We start from the raw sequence: 23828 nt of genomic DNA, 5'->3' as shown, positions 1-23828 counted from the left end.
TGAGTCTTTTTTCTACTTCTTTTTAATTTAAACCAGGTCTCTTTAAGAAGAATGGACGCCTTCTTTAGAAGAAATGAGTCGCCACAAACCTATATAAATTTAAAAAAAAATATAATGGACTTTCTGGACTACACACAACCAAAATTATATGGAATCATATTATTTTTCATAATTTTTGAGACGTATGAAAAAATTTTGTGTTTATGAATAAAACTCAGTCCTTACCAATGCCTTTTAATGAAAAATAATCCATATAGCAATAAAAAAAATAACCAGTTCCCAAAATAAACAAAATTGTATTTTTTGTTTTCTAAAACGAAATTAAGATTTAATGGCCAAAAAGCAAGAACAAAAAGAAAATTGATAATTTTAATATTCCTTGTTGCCACCCCTAGCCCTTATGCAAGCTTCTATGCGCGCTGGCATGCTTCTTATTAAATTGTCAGTGTTGTCTTGGAGTATGTTTTCCCATTCTGCTAATGCTGCCTCAATAAGCTGTGCAAGATTTCCTAGATTGTTTCGACGAGCTCTAACCCTTCTTTTGAGCTAGTCCCACAAGTGTTCGATAGGGTTTAGATCTGGTGAACATGCAGACCAGTCCAAAACTACGACACCTTCCGTTTCAAGACATTCTCTAGTCACTCTGCTGGTATGGGAAGGAGCACTATCGTGCATAAAGTTAAAATTATCCCCAATTGCAGCTCTCCAATGAATAACGATTAGCTCTAGCACCAAATCAACATATCTCCGACCCGTTAAAGTTTATTGAAGTGGTAACAATGGAGTTTTTGCTACCATTAGAATACCTCCCCAGAACATTACGGTTCCTTCTTTATATCTTGGTACAGATTTGGCAGCCTGAAGTCTCGCTAATCTTTCTGGAGCTCTAAGAACCCGAATTCGATAGTTATCTGATCTTAGGCCAATTCTGGTCTTATCCGAAAAAAGAACATTTTGTCAATTCTCAGTTATCCAGTTTTGATGTTGAAGGTATCAATTTAGCAGGTCAATTTTATTTTGCCGAGATAACTGTGGGATCCGTAACTCTCTCCTATTGTAATACACCTTCGAGCACGAAGATTTTTTCTTATGGTTTCAACTGAAACGTTCACACCTGTAGCTGCCAAAAGTTGTCTTTGTAGCTCTGGATGAGAAACATTGGGATTTATTATAGCATTTTGGCACACAAGGCGGTCTTGTTGTTCAGTTGTGACTCTTTGTCTGGGCCTATCCTTCTGTGTTCCTAATTCCAAGTACCTTGCATATGTTTTCGATACAACACCCTGGGTAACGCCTACTATCTCTGCTACGTCTCTTTGGAGCATTCCTTGTTCGGTGAGAGCAATAATTCTTCCCCTCTATACATCTGTTAATCCAACATAAGGCATTTTTTTATTCTTTTTGAATCGAATGAAAATTACCGGACAATCGTGATTTTACTACTGAACACAAAATTCAAAAGAAAATAAATCGCGGCAGTCGGTTATTTTTTTTTCATATTTAATTACAACAAAAAGCCTTATCTTAAAGTTGTATACCAATTTTTATCCTTGCAAGAAATTTTGTCAAAAATAAAGAGTGATTCCATATAAGTTTGGTTGTGTGTACTTTGTACAAAAACGGTATTTTTGACAACTTCCTTGCTTTTTTTGAAGTGTTTGCTAATAAAAGTTATTAAAAATTCGTAACCGATTAGACATACATTGATAAAAATAATGACACAGTTAATGAGGACAAAAAACGTAATTTTATAAAAAATAAATTTAATAGTTTTCTGTTCTGATTTCTTGTGACTATCTATATCCTATCTACTGACTGTAAAACCATTAATAATAACCTGCGCTGTCTTAAAAAAGCATCCAGCATTAATTCACTGTCCTCTCTAAATGTATTTCCGGGTCCGGTCCGAACAAGACCATTATTCATCCATGGCTCCGGTCACCTCTGATCTGCGGGATATCCACTTATCTAACGTTGATGTATTTTGTTATCTGTCAGATAAGGTTTTTTGTGGTACTTTTTGAGGATGTTCTAAATTGTTATATTTTATAAAGATTTTTTTCATTTAATATTACCAGGAGATACATATTTTATAGTAATTTAGTTAGTGAATTAATTATCCCAAGTAGGCATTTTGAACACATTTTAGGTATAATTTTTAATAATTGTGTCTGTTTTTTTACACAAAATGGTAACGGTATGCCACAAATAGGAAACATTTTCGAAATTTATATATTATTATGTTATATGGCTTTCTTACATGTGTTTCCAATGTGGTGACACTAGCCGTTTCCTAAAATGTTTCGATACGGAATCAAAACTTTTAGAAGAAATGTTTTGAAACATTTTCTGCAATTTGTGTCCAATATGTTCCCTTTATCAGCAGTTTTTATATTTGACAGAATATCAAATAAATTATGGAAACTTTTCAGGCACAAAACGGGTACGAAATCTGTAAATGTGAGCCACATCTGTTTCTTAAATGTTAATAGCGAAACCATATATTGGTAAAATGTTTCGAAACAAAAAGCGATTTATGTTATGAAACATATGTATCAAAAATATGACAACACTGTTTCGCAATGCTTCTTAGCAGAGATTTTGTTTCGATTTTGTGTCTAAAAATGCTACTTGGGTATTAAATATTATCTATTAATAGTAATATATATATATATATATATATACAGGGTGTCCCAGAAATGAGTGCAGATATTTTAACTGGTAGTATAGTTCAACCCCAGAAACACGCCTATGAGGTTTTTTTTGCGAAAAAAAAATGTTGAAAATTTTATATTTTTCTTGACATTTTCCGGAAAATGTTGAAAAACTTTTGAGTGCCACTGTTCACTCCCCGGGAAATTCGTTTACCGGGCATAGAGAGTGTCGGAGAGAATGCAACGTTGCCACCTCCTACCATACCCACATTCTGCATGTTTATCTATAAATTCAATTATTTTAAGTTGCTACAGAAAAAAATACGAAAATTTATTTTATTCATATTAGTGTAGATTGCTCTAATAATTCTAGAGAAACGCGCAATATTTTAAATACTTTTTACAGTGGAGTAAACTGAAAAAATAAATCTTAACAATTATAGCTTCTTTTTTCGCCATATTAGGAAATATTTTCAATCGTTTCAATAAACAATTATAACCTTTAATGTTTAGTTAGAGCTTACCCTTTTAATGAAAGTGTTTTTTATCCAGCACATACAGGGTGTCCCAGAAATAAGTGCAAATATTTTAACTGGTAGTATAGTTCAAAAAGAGAACCCCCAGAAACACGCCTATAAGGTTTTTTTTGCGAAAAAAAAATGTTGAAAATTTAAAATTTTTCTTGACATTTTCCGGGAAATTTGAAAAAACTTTTTAGTGCCTTGCAGTGTTGTAACCTCCTATGTTATCCACATTCTACATAGTTCTACATTTATAAATTCATAGAAAAATTTCTACTCAAAAATTAAGAATGTTAAATTTTTATCAGTGCTCATTATTAATAATTATTATAGAAAAAAAACACATTAATTATTTTTAGTACTTACCCTTTCAATGAAAACTTAACAAAAACCACCGAAAATTAACTAAAACATTACGTTTATGACGTTTACGAAAATGATTCATTATATTATTCACAACCAGGTCACAAAAAAGAAATTCCTAAAATGTTTATCGTAATTTAGAATTCAATATTTGTTTTCTTTCATGTTTCTCTGTTTTATTTGAACCACTGATTTACAAAACACCTTGAAAAGCGCACATTACTTTGAATACCTCTCTTATCGCTACTTTACGAACTACTTTCAATTTAAGACATGTTTCACTCAACAATTTTAAATACGTATTTTGTTTTTTCGCTATTTTTTCGATGTATTTTGACAGCCCGACCGTCGCGCGTTGGCCAAGAGTGCCACGTGTGAACTGGTCCTTTGAGCCGCGCCGTCGTGGCAGGCTTGCGTCAGACGACGATGTTAAGCAACGTTGCCGTAGTTACAACAATTTCAAATTCAAGAGATTCGAAGCAATCAAATTTGTATTAAATTTTAAAAATAAAACAGAGAACATGAAAGGAAACAAACAAAACGAAAATGAATTGATTATTCGTCGGGCTGTTTTCGATATATTGAATTCTGAATTACGATAAACAATTTAGAAATTTTTTTTTGTGACCTTATCAATAATCAATTCATTTGTGTTTTGTTTGTTTCCTTTCATGTTTTTCTGTTTTATTTTTAAAATTTAATAAGAATTTGATTGCTTCGAGTGTCTTGAATTTGAAATTGTTGAAACTACGGCAACCTCGCATGACGCAAGCTCGACACGCCGGCGCGACAAAGAAGCACTGGGCAGTTACCAACCAGTGATGCGTGGCTGTCTTGGCCGACGGATGTTTGGGCTGTTGACGGAATTGTCGAAATACATCGAAAAAATAGCGAAAAAGCAAAATACGTATTTAAAATTGTTGAGTGAAACATGTATTTTCTTAGATTGAAAGTAGTTCGTAAAGTGGCGGTAAGAGACAATAATTCTCAACATTTATTCATTCAGAAAGATATTCAAAGTAATGTGTAATGTGTGCTTTTCAAGGTGTTTTGTAAATCAGTGGTTCAAATTGTGATGAAGCCTATACGAAAATAATGTGTTAAATTAAAAATGGGGACTGTTATTTTAGCAGTTTTTATAATAGCACGTACAAGTAAAGCAGCACAATGAAGTGTATTTTAGTTAAGTGTGTATCGAAAAAGAGAACTGTCGCAGTTACATCGATCTGTCATAAGTATCTTTTTAATGTTGGGTAAGTTTTTTAATTTAACTTTTAAACATTTAACTTTTAATTTATTTTATGTAATAATATCACAATCTTAAAAATGTAATGCATCTCTGCAAACTCCTCAGGTGTTGTGATTTTATGACTTACTTGTAAACATATACTTTCTTGTCCATATGGCAACACAGTGCGTCGAATTAACTGAAATCCGGGCTTGATCCGGGTAATTGGATGTAGTTGGCAATATCTGCCGGCGGTTCTCAAAATGTTGCGATTATTTTTTGAATTTTCAAAGTTAAATAACTCAGTTATTTTCAATTTATTTTAAAAATGGTAAAGAGAAAATATGTTTATTTTGACCAGATCTACCACCTCTTAAAATATCTGCACTCATTTCTGGGACACCCTGTATATATATATATATATATATATATATATATATATATATATATATATATATATATATATATATATATATATATATATATATATATATATATATATATATATATATATATATATATATATATATATATATATATATATATATATATATGTATATATGGTGCCCGGTGGCGTAGAGGTACAGGCTCTCATCTACCAATCTCAAGGTAGTGGGTTCGAATCTCACACCCGGAATTTCATCAGCCGACTGACTAAATTAAAATAAAAATAGTTTGGGTACCTAGGTCGACTCAGTCTTAAATGAGTACTTGGGATTCACAATCCTGAGGTAATAATAGGCGGTTGAAGCGTAGTGCTAGCCACATTACCTTCCTTGTATACCGAACGGCTCTAGTATGGCAAGCTGTACCTTGCTACTCCCAAGGCGTTAAACGCTATATACGGGAGCTATTATTATTATTATTATTAATAGTAATATAGAAATCAAATATTGGTTATTTTATCCTTACAGAGAATCTATTTTTTAGTTGCAACTGGGGATAATTTCATTTATTAGTAAAGATAGAACATTGCGGTGTATACGAAATCCCTTGGAGTAGTTTTATTATAAATTTTTATATTTTGGGAAAACCCAATATAATTTTTATTTTTGCCAATTATTATATTTGCTAGTTGTTGGTTATCTTTAGTGTTAGAGCAGCAAAATAAAACACTAATTCTAGACATTATCATTCGTTTTGACATTTTAGTTTTGTATTACGAGTTTTTTGTTTAAATGAATTGTGTTGTGATATTTTAAGCTTAAAAATTTTTACTAGCAGACCTTGCAGTCGAATGTTGTTCTTTTTAGAACCTCTTTTAGTGCGAAATATACAAGATAGTTTAATAGCCATAAAAAACTCATTGCAACTTTATTAGAATATTTTGAACAGGAAAGCGGTAGTAATGGCGCTTTATGTCCTTTAACTGCTGTTAATGGGCTGAGTTTTGTTGATGAAAATAATAATTGTTTTTTTTTATATTCACAGGGTTTTTCAAAAAATATGTGTCATCTTTCGTGGGAAGATTTTTCACGTAAAAATAAGATTTATTTTTCATATCAACATAAGTCCGATTCTGCTTTCTTTCCCAGCTACAGGGTGTTAAAGACCTAATATTTTTTCGATTTATTATACTTTTCTTTCAAGTACTTTTAGCGTTTCGAATGAAATTTTGAAGGTAAAAGTTACTATAAATGTGACATATTTTAAGGCTACAAAAGTGTCGCCATTCACCAGGGACGTGCATATGGGTTATCACTGGAATATTTTTCTAAAAAAAAAGCATGTACGGCAATGATTTTTTTTTCTTTTGTTAGCGAAATAGTGTAAGCAGTTTAATATCGATTAAAAGTTGTCTCTAAATATTTTGTCGTTTTCGGCCTCCTTGATGAGATAAACGCAATTTTATTAATTTGCCTTGATCCAAGTCTAAGAGCAACTTTTCAAAAAATTTGAATTTTAATAATATCATTAACTTGAGAAAGTTTTAAATAAGTACCTAGCGATTTCTCATCAAAAAATATGAAAAAAAGTTCCTATAAACATGGGTATGGAAATGCATAGTTTTAGAGTTGCAGGATGTTAAAACTTTTTAAAATTAGTTTTTTTTTGTAATTATCTTTAATACCATAATTTTATTATTTGAAATTGCTGTATGCTGGAATAATAGTAATAATAACTAATAGTAATAATATTTAATAATAAATTAGGTAAAATATATAATTTATTAATTTCATTTTTATTTTAATTTTATTAATTGTGATTAATAAAATTGCGTTGATCTCATCAAGATAGCCGAATTCGACAAAATATCAAGAATACCTTTTAATTGGTATTAAACTGCCTAAACAATTTTGATATCAAAAGAAAAAAAGTTATTGGCGCGCATGATTTTTTTGAGAAACATTCCAGTGATAACCCATATGCACGTCGCTGATAAATTTATCGACACTTTTTTAGCATTAAAATATGAAGCACTTATAGTAATTTTTATCCTCAAAATTTCATTGAAATCACTAAAAGTACTTTTAATTAAAGTAGAAAAATTAATAAGACTTTAACACCCTGTAGCTACGAAACAAAGCAGAATCGGACCTATGTTGATATGAAAAATAAACCTTATTTTTACATGAGGAATCTCCCCACGAGAGATGGCACATATTTTTTGGAACACCATGTATAATTAATTTATGTTTGTTTCCTAAAATATTTTGATTAAAAGAAAATATGTAAAAGTGGGCAACGCTGTGCCGGTCAAGCTTAATCACGTGACTAAAAGTTTATTTGATATGAACTATAAGTAAAAAATATACTTTGAATATTTCTAAAATAACTTGTAATTCAAAATTAAATGCACCGAACTTAAATCTCTACTACAATACTACCACAAATATAGTGTTCTTATACTTATTGTTCTTTTTCCTAAAATAAACAGAAAAAGCTCCACCATTATTTCCCTAGCGTATATAAAAAGAACTCCTTTGAAATACTATTCCTGGATGCAGAAAAAGATTGCGTTCGTTTTATTTTCCGTTCTATCCAGAGAGAAAATCCCTGTATCGAGTGAACTTTATCACCGTATCAAAGGAGTTTGGCACGACATAGTTCCCACCTTTCTGATTCAATAAATACCATCAAAGTAGCAAATAAATCTCAAAACTTTCGGCAAATATATCAGACAGGCTGAGATATATTTCTTTCTAAAAGAAGTTTCAGTCGAGAAAGTTTCTGCGTTATTTTGAGAGAATAGGTGTGCGAGAACAGCAATTGTTGGTGCTGGTTATACAAAAAACATTTCTTTATTCACTTAACTTATTGTCTTAAAGATTGAAGAACAAGCCGGTTTCAGGGCAGGCCACTCATGCATTGGTAATATTTTTCCAATAACTCAGCAGAAAAAGTCCAAAAATAAATATAACACTAATAAAAAAAAGTACAGCAACTTTACTGCAATTGTTCCGCAAGAATTAAAATAGGCCCAACTCTATCTGAATTATTCCCAATATCAAAAGGTCTAAAACAGTGTTGTTGTCTGTCCCCAACTTTATTTAAAATCTACCTCTATCAGAAGCTCTTAAGCGCTGGCGCAAGAAGTGTTCTCAGATGGAAATATCTATTATTAATGACAACCTTTCTCTGCATACTCTGCATTTCGCCGATGAGCAGATAGTAATGGACCCAGATAAAGAAGACCTAGAATACATGACCAGAAAACTGATAGAAGGGACTGGAGCTAAACAAGAAAAAGACAAGATACAGTTGGTGGCGAGTTGGAAGACCTAGTATTAAATAGCAATATAAAAATTGAAGCTTGCGAAGAATATATTATGTATTTAGGGGTAAAAATCGCAAGCAAAGGGATGCAAAAAGGAAATCGAAGAACGGATTGGTAAAGACAGAAAGGTGATAGGAACGCTAAACTCGGTGCTTTGGTCTAGGGATATCTCGGATCACAGAAAAAAACTGATCTCTAACGCGATTCTGCAAAGCAAAATGCTATATGGCTCTGAGGTATGGCAGTTAAGCTAAAAACATAAAAAGAAGTTGCTGTCAACCGAAATGGGCTTTTAGAATCTCCCGAATCTCCCGTTTAGACAGAATTAGGAACGCGAGAATACGTGAAAAAATTAAGGTGGAGGGTAACATTGTACAAGATATACAAGAAAAACAACTGCAGTGTACGGCTATGTACAACGAATGGCTGACGATAGAATACCAAAGCAAGTGGACACCTACAGACAGACGTAAACGATGTCGACTTGAACTTTCCTGGAATCAAGGAATGAGCGATGTCAACAGAGCGTTGTCAGAAAGGAACCTACTACCAGGAGATTGGGACAACAGACAAAGGAGGTGCATGGAGAACGGGGGGCGATGAAGGACCCTGTAAAACCGGACATACATACGTACCTATTGTCTGAATGCTTTTTGATACTTGCTAACTAAATAAAAATAAATATGTAAATTCTCTGTAAATTTTACGTAATGTAGTGTCTGAGTGATACTTGGCGAGAGAGGCATTGGCAAGACTCCTGGACGTATATTTGGTAAGCCCAAGCAAGACGTCCTTATTTGAAAATGCAGTGAAAAGCAAAATAAACTCACGTTTTTATAGGTCCCAAGCCACACTAATATCCTTGCCAACACAATGGCAGATGAAGCTGCTCAGCAAGCTACTAGAAGAGATACCATTGATTTCCCTTATATTAGTAAATATGATCTTAAAGTACTACTACATAAACAGAGCTGCAAGCTCACAGAAAACTTAAGTCTTTTTTTGATTTAAATAATTATAATGGCAAGTCAATGTCCATGGTTTTCCAAAGCTTCCTTAAGTCTTAAAATTTAAGTCTTTTTGAAAATGACTTGTGATTTAAATCTTTATTGCAAAATAGAAAAAAAAAGTCTGTTTAGGAAAGTCTTAAGTCATTAAAAATATTTTTTTTAAAAGGCTTTAGTCAGATTTTTATATATTTTTATGATAATTTTTTAACAGCAGCATTTCTTATTAAACTGTTAGGCGGCAGCCAAGCAGCAGAATAAAAACAATGCTAAATACCGCTAGTAAATAAAATATTAGTTTTTCGGAACCGGTTTTGATTATTTGTCGGTTACGCTTGCGTAGTGAGTCTGTTGTCTTTCAAGGGACACTTCGACTCCCTTATATAGCCCGCAAGACGAAAGAAAGAAATTTATCTCGAATATAATGAAGAGTACCTTAAAATCTTCCAATCCTCCACCCTTAGCCGTCGATATATTCATAGTGATTAAAACACATCACCACTTTTTAATAGACATGCATTCGATGACATTTATCTGTAATGGATACCTAAAAAGTACTACAAGATCGGTTAAATTTTATAAAAAATACATTTTTTTGTGTTTGTAGTTGTTCTGAAAATTAACCATTTTAGTTTATGTGGTTTTAGTCTTATCTGTATCTTCTTCTTCTTCGGGTTCCATCTCCTAATGGAGGTTGGAAATCATCATGGCAATTCTAACTTTGTTAACCGCTGCTCTGAATAACTGGTTTGAAGTCATTCCAAACCATTCTCTCAAATTCTTGAGCCATGATGTTCTTCTTCTTCCTTGGCTCCTTCTGCCCTTTATCTTTCCTTCTATTATGTTCTGCAGCAGGGCATATTTAGGTCCTCTCATTATGTGTCCAAAGTACTCAAGTTTTCTCTTTTTCAGAGACTTTTTACTTTTTAGATGTATATAAATATAAAAGAAATACCTAAGATCTTTTTCATTTGTTTTTCGAGTGCTTGAAAAAAAAGATTTGAAGATGTTTATTTTTTTCTCATTCTAGAGAATATTTCCACATGATTAAAGCTACACGTTCACTGGTGCGATCATGGCCGCGATCACGGCCGCGATCACGATCATGATCAGGGCAGCGATAACATCATCTATTCGATCATTCTTATATAATCGATTATTCTATCACACACCAACGTGTTCACGTTCACCGCCGTACCTATACACATTCTTAAATATTTACCTACAGTATTTAAACTTAACCAATAAAAATGTAGACATATGTACTATCCAATCCAATTGCAACTCCAATTTTGTCTCAAACCTTTTATTTTTAATTCTATTATTTCTGTAACTTGGTTCGGATAAATCATATAGAATTTTGTGTATTTTTACAGCCTTAATTAGCTGCTCTGTTAACTCCATTTCTAGATTGCAACAAGAAAAAACACACAAAATAACGGAAAATTCCTATCAGTTGGGTCGCGATCACGCGATCAAACTCGACAAGTTGAATCGGATCGCCACCGCAGAATAGAACGCCACCAGGCCGCCTCGTCTCCAAAATTCGATCGCGCCAATGTGAAACGGCTCATACATGCAATATGTATTCTACAGCAACTTTTGGCCGCGGCTGCGTGGAGATCGTGATCGCGGCCGTGATCGCACCAGTGTGCGTACAGCTTTAAGATCACCTTACTTGTAGAATAACCCCTAAATAATTTATTTTGCTCTTTTTAACGATGTTGCTTATATTGTACTTCTAGCTCAACTACTCAGTTTGTACCAGAATAATATAGGAAAGTATCAGTTCTCATAGAACAGAATCTTACAGTAGAGCTGTAAGTACATGAAAAGCTAGTTGTGAAATTTGAAATACGATCGAGTAAAGCCATACTCTATTTTTATTGCTCTAAAGCATAATTATACTCATTTAAAATAATACTTTTGAAATACTGTTCCTATTTTCAAACAACATTTATTTTTATTTCCTTTCGCCGAGGAAATACTTGTATCCAGTAAATTTTATGATGGTACCAAGGGACTCTTTAATACGAGATCTTTCCACCTCCCTGCGTTCGGACTCATTAAATATTATAAATTAAATTTTATAACAATTTTTATAGTTTCTATAACAAATAAATTTTAAAAGTTTCGACAAATATATCTTGATTTGAAATATATTTCCTTATAGGAGAAGTTTTTATCGGAAAAGTTCTCAAAGCGTAGTTTACTTTCAGCAAATTGGTGGGAAAACAGCAATAACTGTGAAATTGTGTTACACAAAAGGTCTTCTTTTTTACTTGTTATAACTTCGGTGTAAACTACGTGTTGTTGTGGATTTAATTTTTTGTTTGTTTTACAACTATTGTTATTCATTGGATGTGGAGGTGAATACTAATGAGTATTCACCTGATTTTTGGTAAAGTTATTTAGATTAAGATTAAAATAAATTAATAATAAATTAATTATAAATATATAAACAGTTATTATTTACATCAACAAAACTCACCTCCTAAACAGCACTTAAGAGTCATAAAGGGCCATTACTGCCGCTTTCTAAATATTCTAATAAAGTTGCGATGGGTTTTTACGGCTATTAAGCAATATTGTACCCTTCGCACTAAAAGAGGTTCTAAAAAGAACAATGTTCGACTGCAAGGTCTGCTAGTAAAATTTTTTAAATTTAAAGTATCACAACACAAATCATTTTAACTAAAAACTCGTTATAAAAACCTAAACTATAGAAATTTTAAAACATTTTCCGATGCACGTCATCAACTTTGAGTGGCAAGCGATGGCGACAGCGCTGCCAGATTGTGATAGATTTATGAGATGAATCTTAATTTAAAAGTGACAAACAATATATATTTAGTATATAATTTTTATTTTATTTTGATTAATTGAATATTTAAATTTTATATAATTTTTTTAAGGCAGCAGTTAGCCGCTACAAATTGAAATAAGTAGAAATAACTTTAGTGCTTACCAATCATTCTTACTTCTCTGACGGCATTCAAGGGTAATAAAGGACCTTTATTGTCACGTTCGCGCTCAAAATATTTTATCAGGGAAGCTACCGCTTTGCTTCGACTGTTTAAAGGCTTCGGCGTATTTTTAATCCACAATTTTAAAAAATGCAGTAAAAAATCTTGAAAATTTAGTTCTTAAAATAACTTTTTGTGCTTAGAAGAACGATTTAAGAAAAAAAAACTATGAAAAATGGCAAAAACGAGAATTATTCCCAAAAATTCAACAACACGATATTATACAAAATAATGACTGTCACTAGGATAATTGTCAAATAATACACGACAACATTGCTGAACATGGCGCAATGTAACCAACAAGGCGATAATAAAAATCAGTTTAAACTAATTTTTGCAGCTTTAATCTAAATAAAATATATGTTACAATCATTTGCTCTATAAAGTATAATGAAGAGCTGCTTGGTATTTTAATTTAGTCAACAAATTTAAACATTTTTGCTAAAATTTCATTTACTCAGGTTTATAGGTTTTAGTGTCAATTTCGATGTGATTTATGACGTGCATCGGAAAATGTTTTAAAATTTCTAAAAAAAGTGTAATAACGAATGAAAATGTCAGGAAATAAATAAATAAATGTGGCAACTTGACATTTTTTTACAGCAGAGCTACCACCTGAATCCCGAGCGCAAAATTTAAATTCCAGTTAGTCAGCACGGCGCCGAATATGTCAATGGTTGGCAACAATGAATTTAAAAATCGCGCCATCGATTAAGTAACTAAAAGTTTAATTAATATCAAATTTGGATTGGAAGAAAGAAACGCTTACTCAGCATATAAAAGACCATACCATCAGGTGGTATATTGATGCTTCCAAAACCAAAGCAGGGACAGGGATAGGAGTATTTGGGCCGAAAACTGAATACTCCGAACCAATGGGCACCTACCCCAGTATCCTTCAGGCAGAAATTTATCTTAGATAGGAACTATCGAAAACAGGAAATTGCCATCCTATCCGATAGTCAAGCAGCACTTAACGCGATCAACTCAGTAACCATCAATTCGAAGTTGGTCAAAGAATGCCTAGAGAAGCTCAACAAATTAGGCAAAAAAAATTAAGTCCTCCTACTCTGGGTGCCTGCTCACCAAGGGATAGAAGGCAATGAAAAAGCAAATGATCTAGCTAGAAAAGGAGCGAACACTCCACTAACTGGACCAGAACCGTTCTGTTTTCCAAACGGGAACCAACTGAAAGCGGAACTGAAGAATCTGGAAGACTCCATCCGTAACTTGGAATGGGTGTCCTCCAACGGTCTAAGACACTCGAAAAAGTTCCTTAGAACTTATGACCGAGAAAAATCAAAGGTTTTCCTTGATTTAAGTAAAAACAATCTTCGGATTGTCACGGGGTTTCTAACAGGACACTGTCTCCTCAACGAATACCTCAGTAGGCTGAAACTGAGAAACAACGGCGAATGCAGATTTTGAGGGGAAAATGGGGAAACACCAGAACACCTTATCACTGAGTGCGCCGAGACGACGACCATTCGTGCCATAAACCTTGGTACGTCTAATGTCGAGGATGGAGAGCTGGCCTCTGTGGAGCCGTCTCAGATACTGGCTTTTCTTAAAGCACTGAGACTGTATGATGAGTTATAACTCGTTATAACTCAAGAAAGGGGAACACACAATAGATCTATAAGGTGGCGGTAATTAACTCCCCTCCTAAACATTCTACATTCTACATTCTACAGCACGGCACCGAATATGTTCATGGTTGGCAACAATGAATTTAAAAATCGCGCCCTCGATTACGTTACTAAAAGTTTAATTGATACTGAATATATATTTCTATTGGCTATATTCAGAGATGGGCAAACACCCGGTATATTGAAATTTAAGTAAATATTATATACCCGGTATATACCCGCAAGTATGTTTATTTTGTAGGTTAGGTGAATAATCGTATTTTACAAGGATGTTCCCCCACAAAATTTTCTCTCAATGGGTATATACCCTACATATTCTGTGTATATACCAGGTATATTCCCAAGTTCTTTCAACCATTAGATATAATAAAAAAAAACCTAACGCCCATCACTGGCTATATATAACATTATCTGCTTGTCCGGACTAAGTCTTTTTGGAAGTCCATTTTCTACATCAAAGCAGGTGCGGATCTGGAATTGCAAGATTGAATTAGAAAAGGTCCTCCTTCTATCTTTTAATCCAACTACTCGGCGAGTTATTATTGTAAATGATAACGCTAAACGATTCCCGTAAGAAAGGAGAAGAGCGCTCGCCGTTCTCTGTGAAAGGGGACGAAACTCCACAATTTCTATAATGCTCTTAGAGCGGCAGCGTTGTTTGCTAGTTTATTGTATGAGAGACGAAGCTGTTTCATGTCGACGTCTCTCGTAAACCGATTATCTAATACAAAAATATACTAGAACGGACTGCTTTTGTACTAGACAGTAGTTGCCTTTACTATTTCAGATGAGGAAGGAAATGTAATCGTATTAAGTAAGAATACAATGTGCGTGCCAGAAAATTATTTTTTTATTTTGTGATATAATATATTAAATCTATGTAGGTGGCTTTAGACTCATTTTTTTTTGCAAAAATATTCAAAAAATGTTTAAAATGTTTAAAAAGTACGAGAGACTGTGATAGGTTGGTTAAAAATTTTACCATTTTATGAATGAAACAATCTTTACATTTTTATCTCAACAGTTTGCAGCCTCTGGCTACTAAATGTGGTCTTCCTTCGACCAAATATGGTTTGTGATTCTCAATTTGAAGGTTTATTTTATAGGTATTATTATATTTTAGATATTTTTTTACTATACCAAACCTTCTTTTCATTCCTTCTTTGCGTTAAAGCACTTCCAGCTCTTTATAAAGTTCCCGATGTCGCTGATGTTAGTTTCTGCTGCTTCCCCTATTCCTTGGACGAAGTAGTGGCGATCGGATCGCAACACAATGATCTACGAAATGTGGATCAGGTGCATTTTGCGGGATGCACTTTAGGGTGGGCATGATCCTCATAGATTGTGTATCTCAAGAATCGGCGAATTGGTTGGTGGAAATCGCACCTAAGCTTAAAAATTGGCAAGGGCCGGAACTGGTTTCAGTGAAGGGAGTAAACATCCCTAAGGATCATCACGGTCTTCACGGTCATCATGATCTTCCTGCCGATGAGCAAAGGGAAAGACACCACCTACCTGCTGAGCCTTATCCAGAGTCAGAACTTCAATGTAAGGACATCGAGTTGGCGAGTCATCAACTCGAGGAAAGAGGGTCATGGTCAGGTCCTCACAATAGGAATTGACCTCAAATCCAAGGAGGCAATATAGAAAGAAAAAAAAAAGAGAAAGAAAAGAAACATATCCTCTATTACAGATACGGGACAACACCGGTATCAGGTCTAAAGAGAGACCAAGTTAAAGAAGTGGAGAAAATGAAGACAGATCTTCCAGCCTCCACCTCACGGGTTCCTCAGCCAGAGGCAAGCTCCTCGACTGCGAAGGGCGGCACGGAGGGACAAACTCCAACCGTGGAAGGGTGTGTATACCCTGTCCCTTCTACAACAGGGGTATGATGGGTTATAGACTGTGTGATGACTCAAGGAGCACAATAGATCAAGAGGCAAAATAGACTCAAGGGGCACAATAGATCTTCAAGGTCGCAGTGACTACCCCCCAGGGATTACCCCCCTCTTACTCATTCTACATTCCCCTATTCCTTCCAAAAAACCTTGCCCTAAAGTTTTAAACCGTCGGTAATCCAGTGCCAGACAGTGGCATAGCAGGTGCTCTATGGTTTCTTTTTCCTTTCAAAACTCTCTGCAGTAGTCATCGTTGGTAATCTTCCATATCACGAGGTTTACCCCGTTGAAGCAGTTTCCTACAAAACACCTACAATTATGCGTATTAGGTTCTTGTTGCGCTATAGTAGCTGTTTTGTTTATTTACTATCTACCACTGGCCACAGTCTTCGAGTTGTAGCGCAGTCCTCACGATGTTGCCACGTCTCTTGTTGCTTGAAATTGATGGTAGTTCAGTCCTCGGCCTTTCCCCTGCTCCCCTCGCCTTGCGAGTCTATACGCTTCTTGGTTTCCCAACCACCACACTGCTGTGACCTGCAGCCAGGACAGTACTTCTCGACAGTCCATCGCAGTTTTTGATGTCACCAATAGCATTTAGAAGCATCATTAGATTCTTCTAAAAGCGCCCAAGCTGTCAGAGTGCTGCACTAATTTTTGGTCGTCTTTTTTAATTTCCATATGTAAAATTTTGTGTTTATTAAAGCAGACTTTAGAGTATTGTTAGCAGTTTGTTTAGAGTATTGTAAGTGTAGTAGAGTGTAAGTTGATTAGAGTATTGTAATGCAGTTCCGATATTACACAGTTTTCACTGACGGGGGATTTTATCAGAAATAACCCTCTATGCAAGAAAATTTCAGGAGAGAGAATATATCTTCAGCAGCATTCCTTGCGATGTGTTATTGACGTTTTTCAACCAATGGCGGTCTGAAAACAAATTATTTATCATTGTTGTTCGTAGAAAAGTGTTGAACATAAAGTAAGAATGTTAATAGACGCTGAAAGAAAACAAAACTATTTCTTTATAAATCATCTAGTTAGTTTCTAGGAAATATTCGTGGTTATCGAAAATTCATTAACGTAAATCGTAAATTTTTGGTCGTCCACTTCCTATCGTCTGTGAGCTCTAAAAGCTGAGAGATATAGAGTTAATGGGCTGGTAGTTGGCCTTCGAATATTGTTTGTCATATTCTCCAGTGGACAATTTAAATTCCAAACTGCGATAGAGTCCACTGTTTTATTTATGAACTTAAATAGTAAGCTATTGGCGTGGATCTAATGAGGCTATATTTTTTTAGAATAAGATATAACAGCTAAAATAATGAAAAGTTACACTTTGACTTATTTGGACTTGCATTGTTTGTAGCCGAAATATATAAAAGTTGCTTCCACAACTTTTAAATTAAATTGACATTTGTCATAAGCAATGAGTATGTTAACTTAAAACGAAGACTTGTTATGGATTACTTTATTTTTTGATCTTGTTATCCCTAGCAGAAAATTATATTTTGATTATACATAAGGGTCTTAAATAAGTACAAATATTTTTAGGGGTAATATATTTCGACCCCAGAAAAAAAAATTGAAAATTTGGATTTTTTTGAAAAAACTTTTTAGAATCGTAAAAAAATTAATAGAAATTTTCAGAATTTTTTTTTTATTTTTTTGTTAAAAATACAATATCTTCATAATACGGCAATATAGATAGTAGATTAAATTTACAAGAAAGAAACTTCGGAAAAGATCCAGTGGTTCCCAAAATTTAAGCAAAACTCTTTTTTTTAACTTTTCAAAGTAAAATCATCATCCTCATTTTCAGCTTATTCAAGCATTTTCAGTTATGGTGTAGCCTCTCTCACATTTTTAGATACTCTATAGTTGGGCCCATTGTTGTCTATTGATGGCAATGCGGGCCCAAGTTATCCCTGCTAATTTACTAATATCATGGTCCCATCTCAAGTTTGGCCCTCCTCTAGGTCTCTTAATTCCTCTTGGGTACCGTGCTGTAGTTTTTTTGGTCCTGTCCATCTGTTGTCTGTCCTTCTAGCCAAAGGGATTTGACTCTGTGGATGACATCTATTACCAGGGTCTTTTGTCGTATCCACTTTATTCTTTTACGATCTCTCTTGGTTATTGGTTATTCCCAGTATATTTCGTTCCATTGAGCTATGTGTGACCTGCAGCTTCCGTATAATGTGCGTTTTAAGTGTCCAGGTTTCGCATACATAGGTCATGACTGGAAATACACATTGTTCGAATGTTTTCTTCTTTAGATTGAGTGGCATTCTTTATTCAAATATGATTGAGTTTCTCCTATAAGTACTCCATATTAACTTAATTCTTCTGTTGATTTCTGGTAGTAGAGATCCCGAGCTGTGTATTAGTTGTTCCAAATATACAGGGTGGCCCATCGAAAACGTTCCGCAAGGCATAACGGCCAGGGTATTTTTTTTCAGAAAATTCAAAAACACGTCAATTTTGTTTGTGAGGGGGACAACTTTTGCCCCAAAAATTATTGCAAAATCTTCAACCCCCTAAGCAGGGGTGTCATCCCCCGATTTTTTTTCAAATGGGAAGGGGAGTCAAGGGGTACCGCAATGAAAAGGGCTTTCTATTCTCTATACTTTCCTGCTTCGTTTTTGAAGATCGGTCGAGTCGTTGGGAAAATATGAAAGATTGAAATTTGAAAAGTTTTTTAAACATTTATCAGAGTAAACGATAAGGATAAATTTCTTTGTTGTTTTTTCTTATTATTTCTAGATGTTTGCAATCGGGTTGCGCAGATATTCAATCAACGCCATCCTGACAAACACCTTTATGGCAAAATTGTTCGCCAGTTAGTAGCAAAATTTCGCGAAACTGGTTCCGTTATGAATAAAAAGAGGCAGAGGGAAAATCCTGTAGTAAATGAAGCTATGGAGGTATTTGTATTGGGCCAAGTTGCCATGGACAGTATTCTGAGTACAAGAAAATTAGCCAATAAGACCGGCGGGAATCGTACAAGTTTCCAAAGGATATTAAAAAAACACAAGTTTCCGCCCGTACAAAATTCAGTTGGTACAAGAACTCAACTTAGACGATTTGATCGTTGCTTGCAATTTTGTGAAGCTATGAGTGAACGAGTTGCGAATGATAATAATTTCCTATTTAATGTGTGTTTTTCGGATGAGTGTACTTTCTTTTTGAACGGTGTAGTTAATCGGCACAACTGTCGGTACTGGGCTGGACAACCCCAGGGTTTTTCACGAGGTGCACACACAAAATCCTCAGAAATTGAACTTGCGGGCTAGTATTTTTGGAAATTCTATTGTGGGTCAGTTTAACGATATTGAGAAGAACTTCAACGTACAAGTCACAGAACAGCTATCTAGCAACTACCGCACCTGATCGTTCAACATTGTGGCAAGTGAAAAAATGCGTAAACATCTAGAAATAATAAGAAAAAACAGCAAATTGGTCGAATTTATCCTTAATTATCATTTACTCTGATAAATGCTTAAATAAACTTTTTAAATTTCAATCCTTCATATTTTCTCAATGACTCGACCGATTTTCAAAAACGAAGCGGGGAAATATAGAAAATAGAAAGCTCATTTTATTGCGACGCCACTTGACCCCCCTTTCCATTTGAAAAGAGTTGGGGATGACACCCCCGCTTAGAGGGTTGAATATTTTGCAATCATTTTTGGGGCAGAAGTTGTCCCCCTCACAAACAAAATTGATGTGTTTTTGGATTTTTTGAAAAAATAAATACCCTGGCCGTTATGCCTTGCGGAACGTTTTCGATGGGCCACTCTGTATATATTTCTCCACTATTTCCAGTTTTGTGTTATTTATTAGAATATTTTCTGTCTACCAGTTCATTGTACATTACTCTAGTTTTTGCTGGATTTATTTTGGAACCTGCTTTATTGCTATACTGGGTGCTACAAATTCGAGATACGAGCATTGTAACGATGAAAGATTAAATATTAAAAAAAAAAACAGAGCCGGACTTGAAATTAGATTCAAATTTTATGTTCAAATTTTTAAAAACAAAAAAATATTAAGTGTGGCATATCATTGTACTCAGGAGACCAAGTTCTTTTAAAACCTGAAATAAAAAATGCAGGTCCCTATTTAAACAAATTAAGTTGGTCTATTTCACAAATTATGAGCTAATTTGACAATATAAAAATACTATCAGATAGTCCTAGTAAAGTGGCTATGAGAATGTGGAATTAGTTGCTTAATTTTCTAAAAAGTAACGACAGGAAAAAATAAAATTGATTTTCAAAAAAACCGTTTTTCCAAAAAACTCAGCAATCCTTGAAATTTTTGAAACTATTTTGATGGCATCTTGGTGAAAATCTCAAAGGGCAACTTTGTCCCAATTCGTATCTATTATGGTTACCGAGATACCAATGCTCGTACCCCGAATTTATAGCACCCGGTATATAACTTTTAAAAAATAAAAAGTATGTTAACTTTTAAAGGTGAACAAAATTTTAAATGTAAATTATTTTATTACAAACGAAGCTATTAAGATTGTCCTGAAATATATGGAGATATCGAAAATCCAATAGCGGTAATCTTTCATTGTTCACTCCATTTTCTCTTGGGCAAGGGCTTCGTGATAAAGGGTTAATAGTCTGGTAGTCGCTCGCCGTTATTGTTTTCCGTACTCTCCAGTGGACAATCTAAATTTCAGACAGCCATAATCGTTTGTTGTTCAGTTTATGAATTGAGAACGAGCCGCTGGGTGTCAAGACATTGAGGCTATAATTTTCAGTTTAATTCAAGTTTAATTTTATCGTTTAATAAACAATTAGCAGACAATGATTATATTAGAACGTAGCAAATACGTTGTTATGTCGTAAATAAATGTTGTTCAAATACTATGTAATGTTTACTTGAGAAACTGCACAACACTCTTGGTTATGGATGAATGATACCTTGATATTATCTTACAAAAAAGCAGAATATACAGGGTGGCCCATCGAAAACGTTCCGCAAGGCATAAGGGCTAGGGTATTCTTTTTTTCTAAAAATCCAAAAACACGTCGATTTTGTTTTTGAGGAGGACAACTTTTGCCCCAAAAATGATTGCTAAATCTTCAACCCTCTGAGCGGGGGTGTCATCCCCCAACTTTTTTCAAATAAAAAGGGGGGTCAAGTGGCGCCGCAATGAAAGAGCTTTCTATTCTCTATATTTCCCCGCCTCGTTTTTGAAAATCGGTCGAGTCATTGAGGAAATATGAAGGATTGAAATTTGAAAAGTTTATTTAAACATTTATCAGAGTAAATGATAAGGATAAATTCCTTCGACTAACTTGAGATTTTTTCTTATTATTTCTAGATGTTTAAGCGTTTTTTCACTTGCTTTTCAACCTTGTGTGAACAATCAGGTGCGGTAGTTGCTATAGATAGCTGTTCTGTGTCTTGTGCGTTGAAGTTCTTCTCAATATTGTTAAACTGACCTACAATAGAATTTCCAAAAATACCAGCCCACCAGTGACGGATACAGATGGGGACCGCCCCCCCCCTAAAATCTGAAAATATAGGCTTAATTAAATATTAGGCTTTTGGGTTAAAAATGGCGCCCTAAAAGGTATATTTTGCCTTATTTTTTATTTGGGCCCCCCTAAAATAAATTTCTGTATCAGCCCATGCAGCCCACACATTCAATTTCTGAGTGTTTTGTGTGTGCACCTCGTGAAAAACCCTGAGGTTGTCTTCAGCCCAGAACCGACAGTTGTGCCGATTAACTACACCGTTCAAAAAAAAAGTACACTTATCCAAAAAACACACATTAAATAGGAAATTATTATCATTCGCCACTCGTTCACTCATAGTTTCAAAAAATTGCAAGCGACAATCAAAATCGTCTTCGTTGAGTTCTTGTACCAACTGAATTTTGTACAGGTGGAACTTGCGTTTTTTTAATATCCTATGGACACTTGTACGATTCACGCCGGTCTCATTGGCTAATTTTCTTGTACTCAGCGTAACTATCCATGGCAACTTGGCCCAATACGAATACCTCCGTAGCTTTATTTACTACAGGATTTTCCCTCTGCCTCTTTTCATTCATAATGGAACCAGTTTCGCGAAATTTTGCTACTACCTCGCGAACAATTTTGCCATAAAGGTGGTTGTCAGGATGACGTTCAGTGAATATCTGCGCAACCCGATTGCCACATTCATTATTTTTAGAATAAAGTTCGATTATTTCCACTTTTTCTGCAAGTGAGTATACCATAATTATTGTTAAAAAATTTAACGATATTGAGAAGAACTTAAACGCATAAGTCACAGAACAGCTATCTAGCAATTACCGCACCTGATCGTTCAACCTTGTGGCAAGTGAAAAAATGCCTAAACATCTAGAAATATTAAGAAAAAACAGCAAATTGGTCGAAGGAATTTATCCTTATCGTTTACCCTGATAAATGTTTAAATAAACTTTTCAAATTTCAATCCTTCATATTTTTTCAATGACTCGACCGATTTTCAAAAACGAAATATAGAGAATAGAAAGCCCTTTTCATTGCGGTACCACTTGACCCCCCTTCCCATTTGAAAAAAATTGGGGGATGACACCCCCGCTTAGAGGGTTGAAGGTTTTGCAATCATTTTTGGGGCAAAAGATGTCGTTCTCACAAACAAAAAACGACGTGTTTTTGGATTTTTTGAAAAAAAGAATACCCTGGCCGTTATGCCTTGCGGAACGTTTTCGATGGGCCACCCTGTATAATAAAACGCATTAAAAATTAGATATTAATCAATGTGCTCTCTGCAACTATAACTAAGTGTTGACAGAGATATATTGTAGCGTTTTTTTTATAAACATTACCACTACGAACGGCAGCTTTTCATGGGAGAGCAGTCGTGGATAAGGTATTTCACTGGAAAGAACTAATTAACAATAATAACTCGAAAATATAAATATTGGGCGCCAGGCATGTATAGAGAAAGAAAACACAGTTGTATATTACTTAAAACTAATGGATATATTTATTCATGATGAATTCTGACGGTAAATAGCATTGTACAATTTTAATAATTATTATAGTGGTTAAATACTATTACAAGGCGTAATGTAATGAAACCTAAGATCTAAATATTGTAACTACTAAATCGACATAAATGTTCTTAATAATCTAACCACTAAATATAGTCTGTACGATATTATTCAAAATGTACGTTATTAAGTTAAGACTGAAAATGTTTTAAATGTTAAATGTAAAACTATAACTTAAATCTACACTTAGCTGTTCTTTACGTAATCTTGCTTCAAACAGTAACAGCATGAGGTGGTCTCGCATCTCTGTACTCGGCCATCTAATACAACAAAAGGGGGCCAGAGTGAGGACACCATGAATTGATAAAGCCATAACTACTGACTAGACTGAGAAATGGGAACGAAGCAGCATGGGGCTTACGCTGTATCCATACTGTAGCAATATGGGGACACTACCAGTACCTTGGAACACTACTAGGACCTTGGATAATGTCCGTAACTTGAACCATAACCTTGGACTCAGTCCGTCCATAAGACAACGGTACAGGGGAACACTACCCGTACCTTGGATACTATGTACTAGGACCTTGGATAATGCCCGTACCTTGTAAATAGTCCGTACCTTGGAAATAGTCCGTACCTTGGACCCTAAAAATATGAAACTCTTGCTTAAAACCAAACAAGGTCTAATAAACAAAATAAACCTACCTCGAATTACTTCCGAGGGCTCAATAAAAAACAAAGAAACTGTCCTTTCTTCCATG

This window comes from Sitophilus oryzae, unplaced genomic scaffold (genome assembly GCF_002938485.1).
Source record: "Sitophilus oryzae breed Bouriz unplaced genomic scaffold, Soryzae_2.0 scaffold_1193_pilon_pilon, whole genome shotgun sequence".
Classification (NCBI taxonomy): Eukaryota; Metazoa; Arthropoda; class Insecta; order Coleoptera; family Curculionidae; genus Sitophilus; species Sitophilus oryzae.
The sequence above is the reverse complement of the archived record's forward strand: the minus strand, read 5'-3'. Positions refer to the sequence as shown.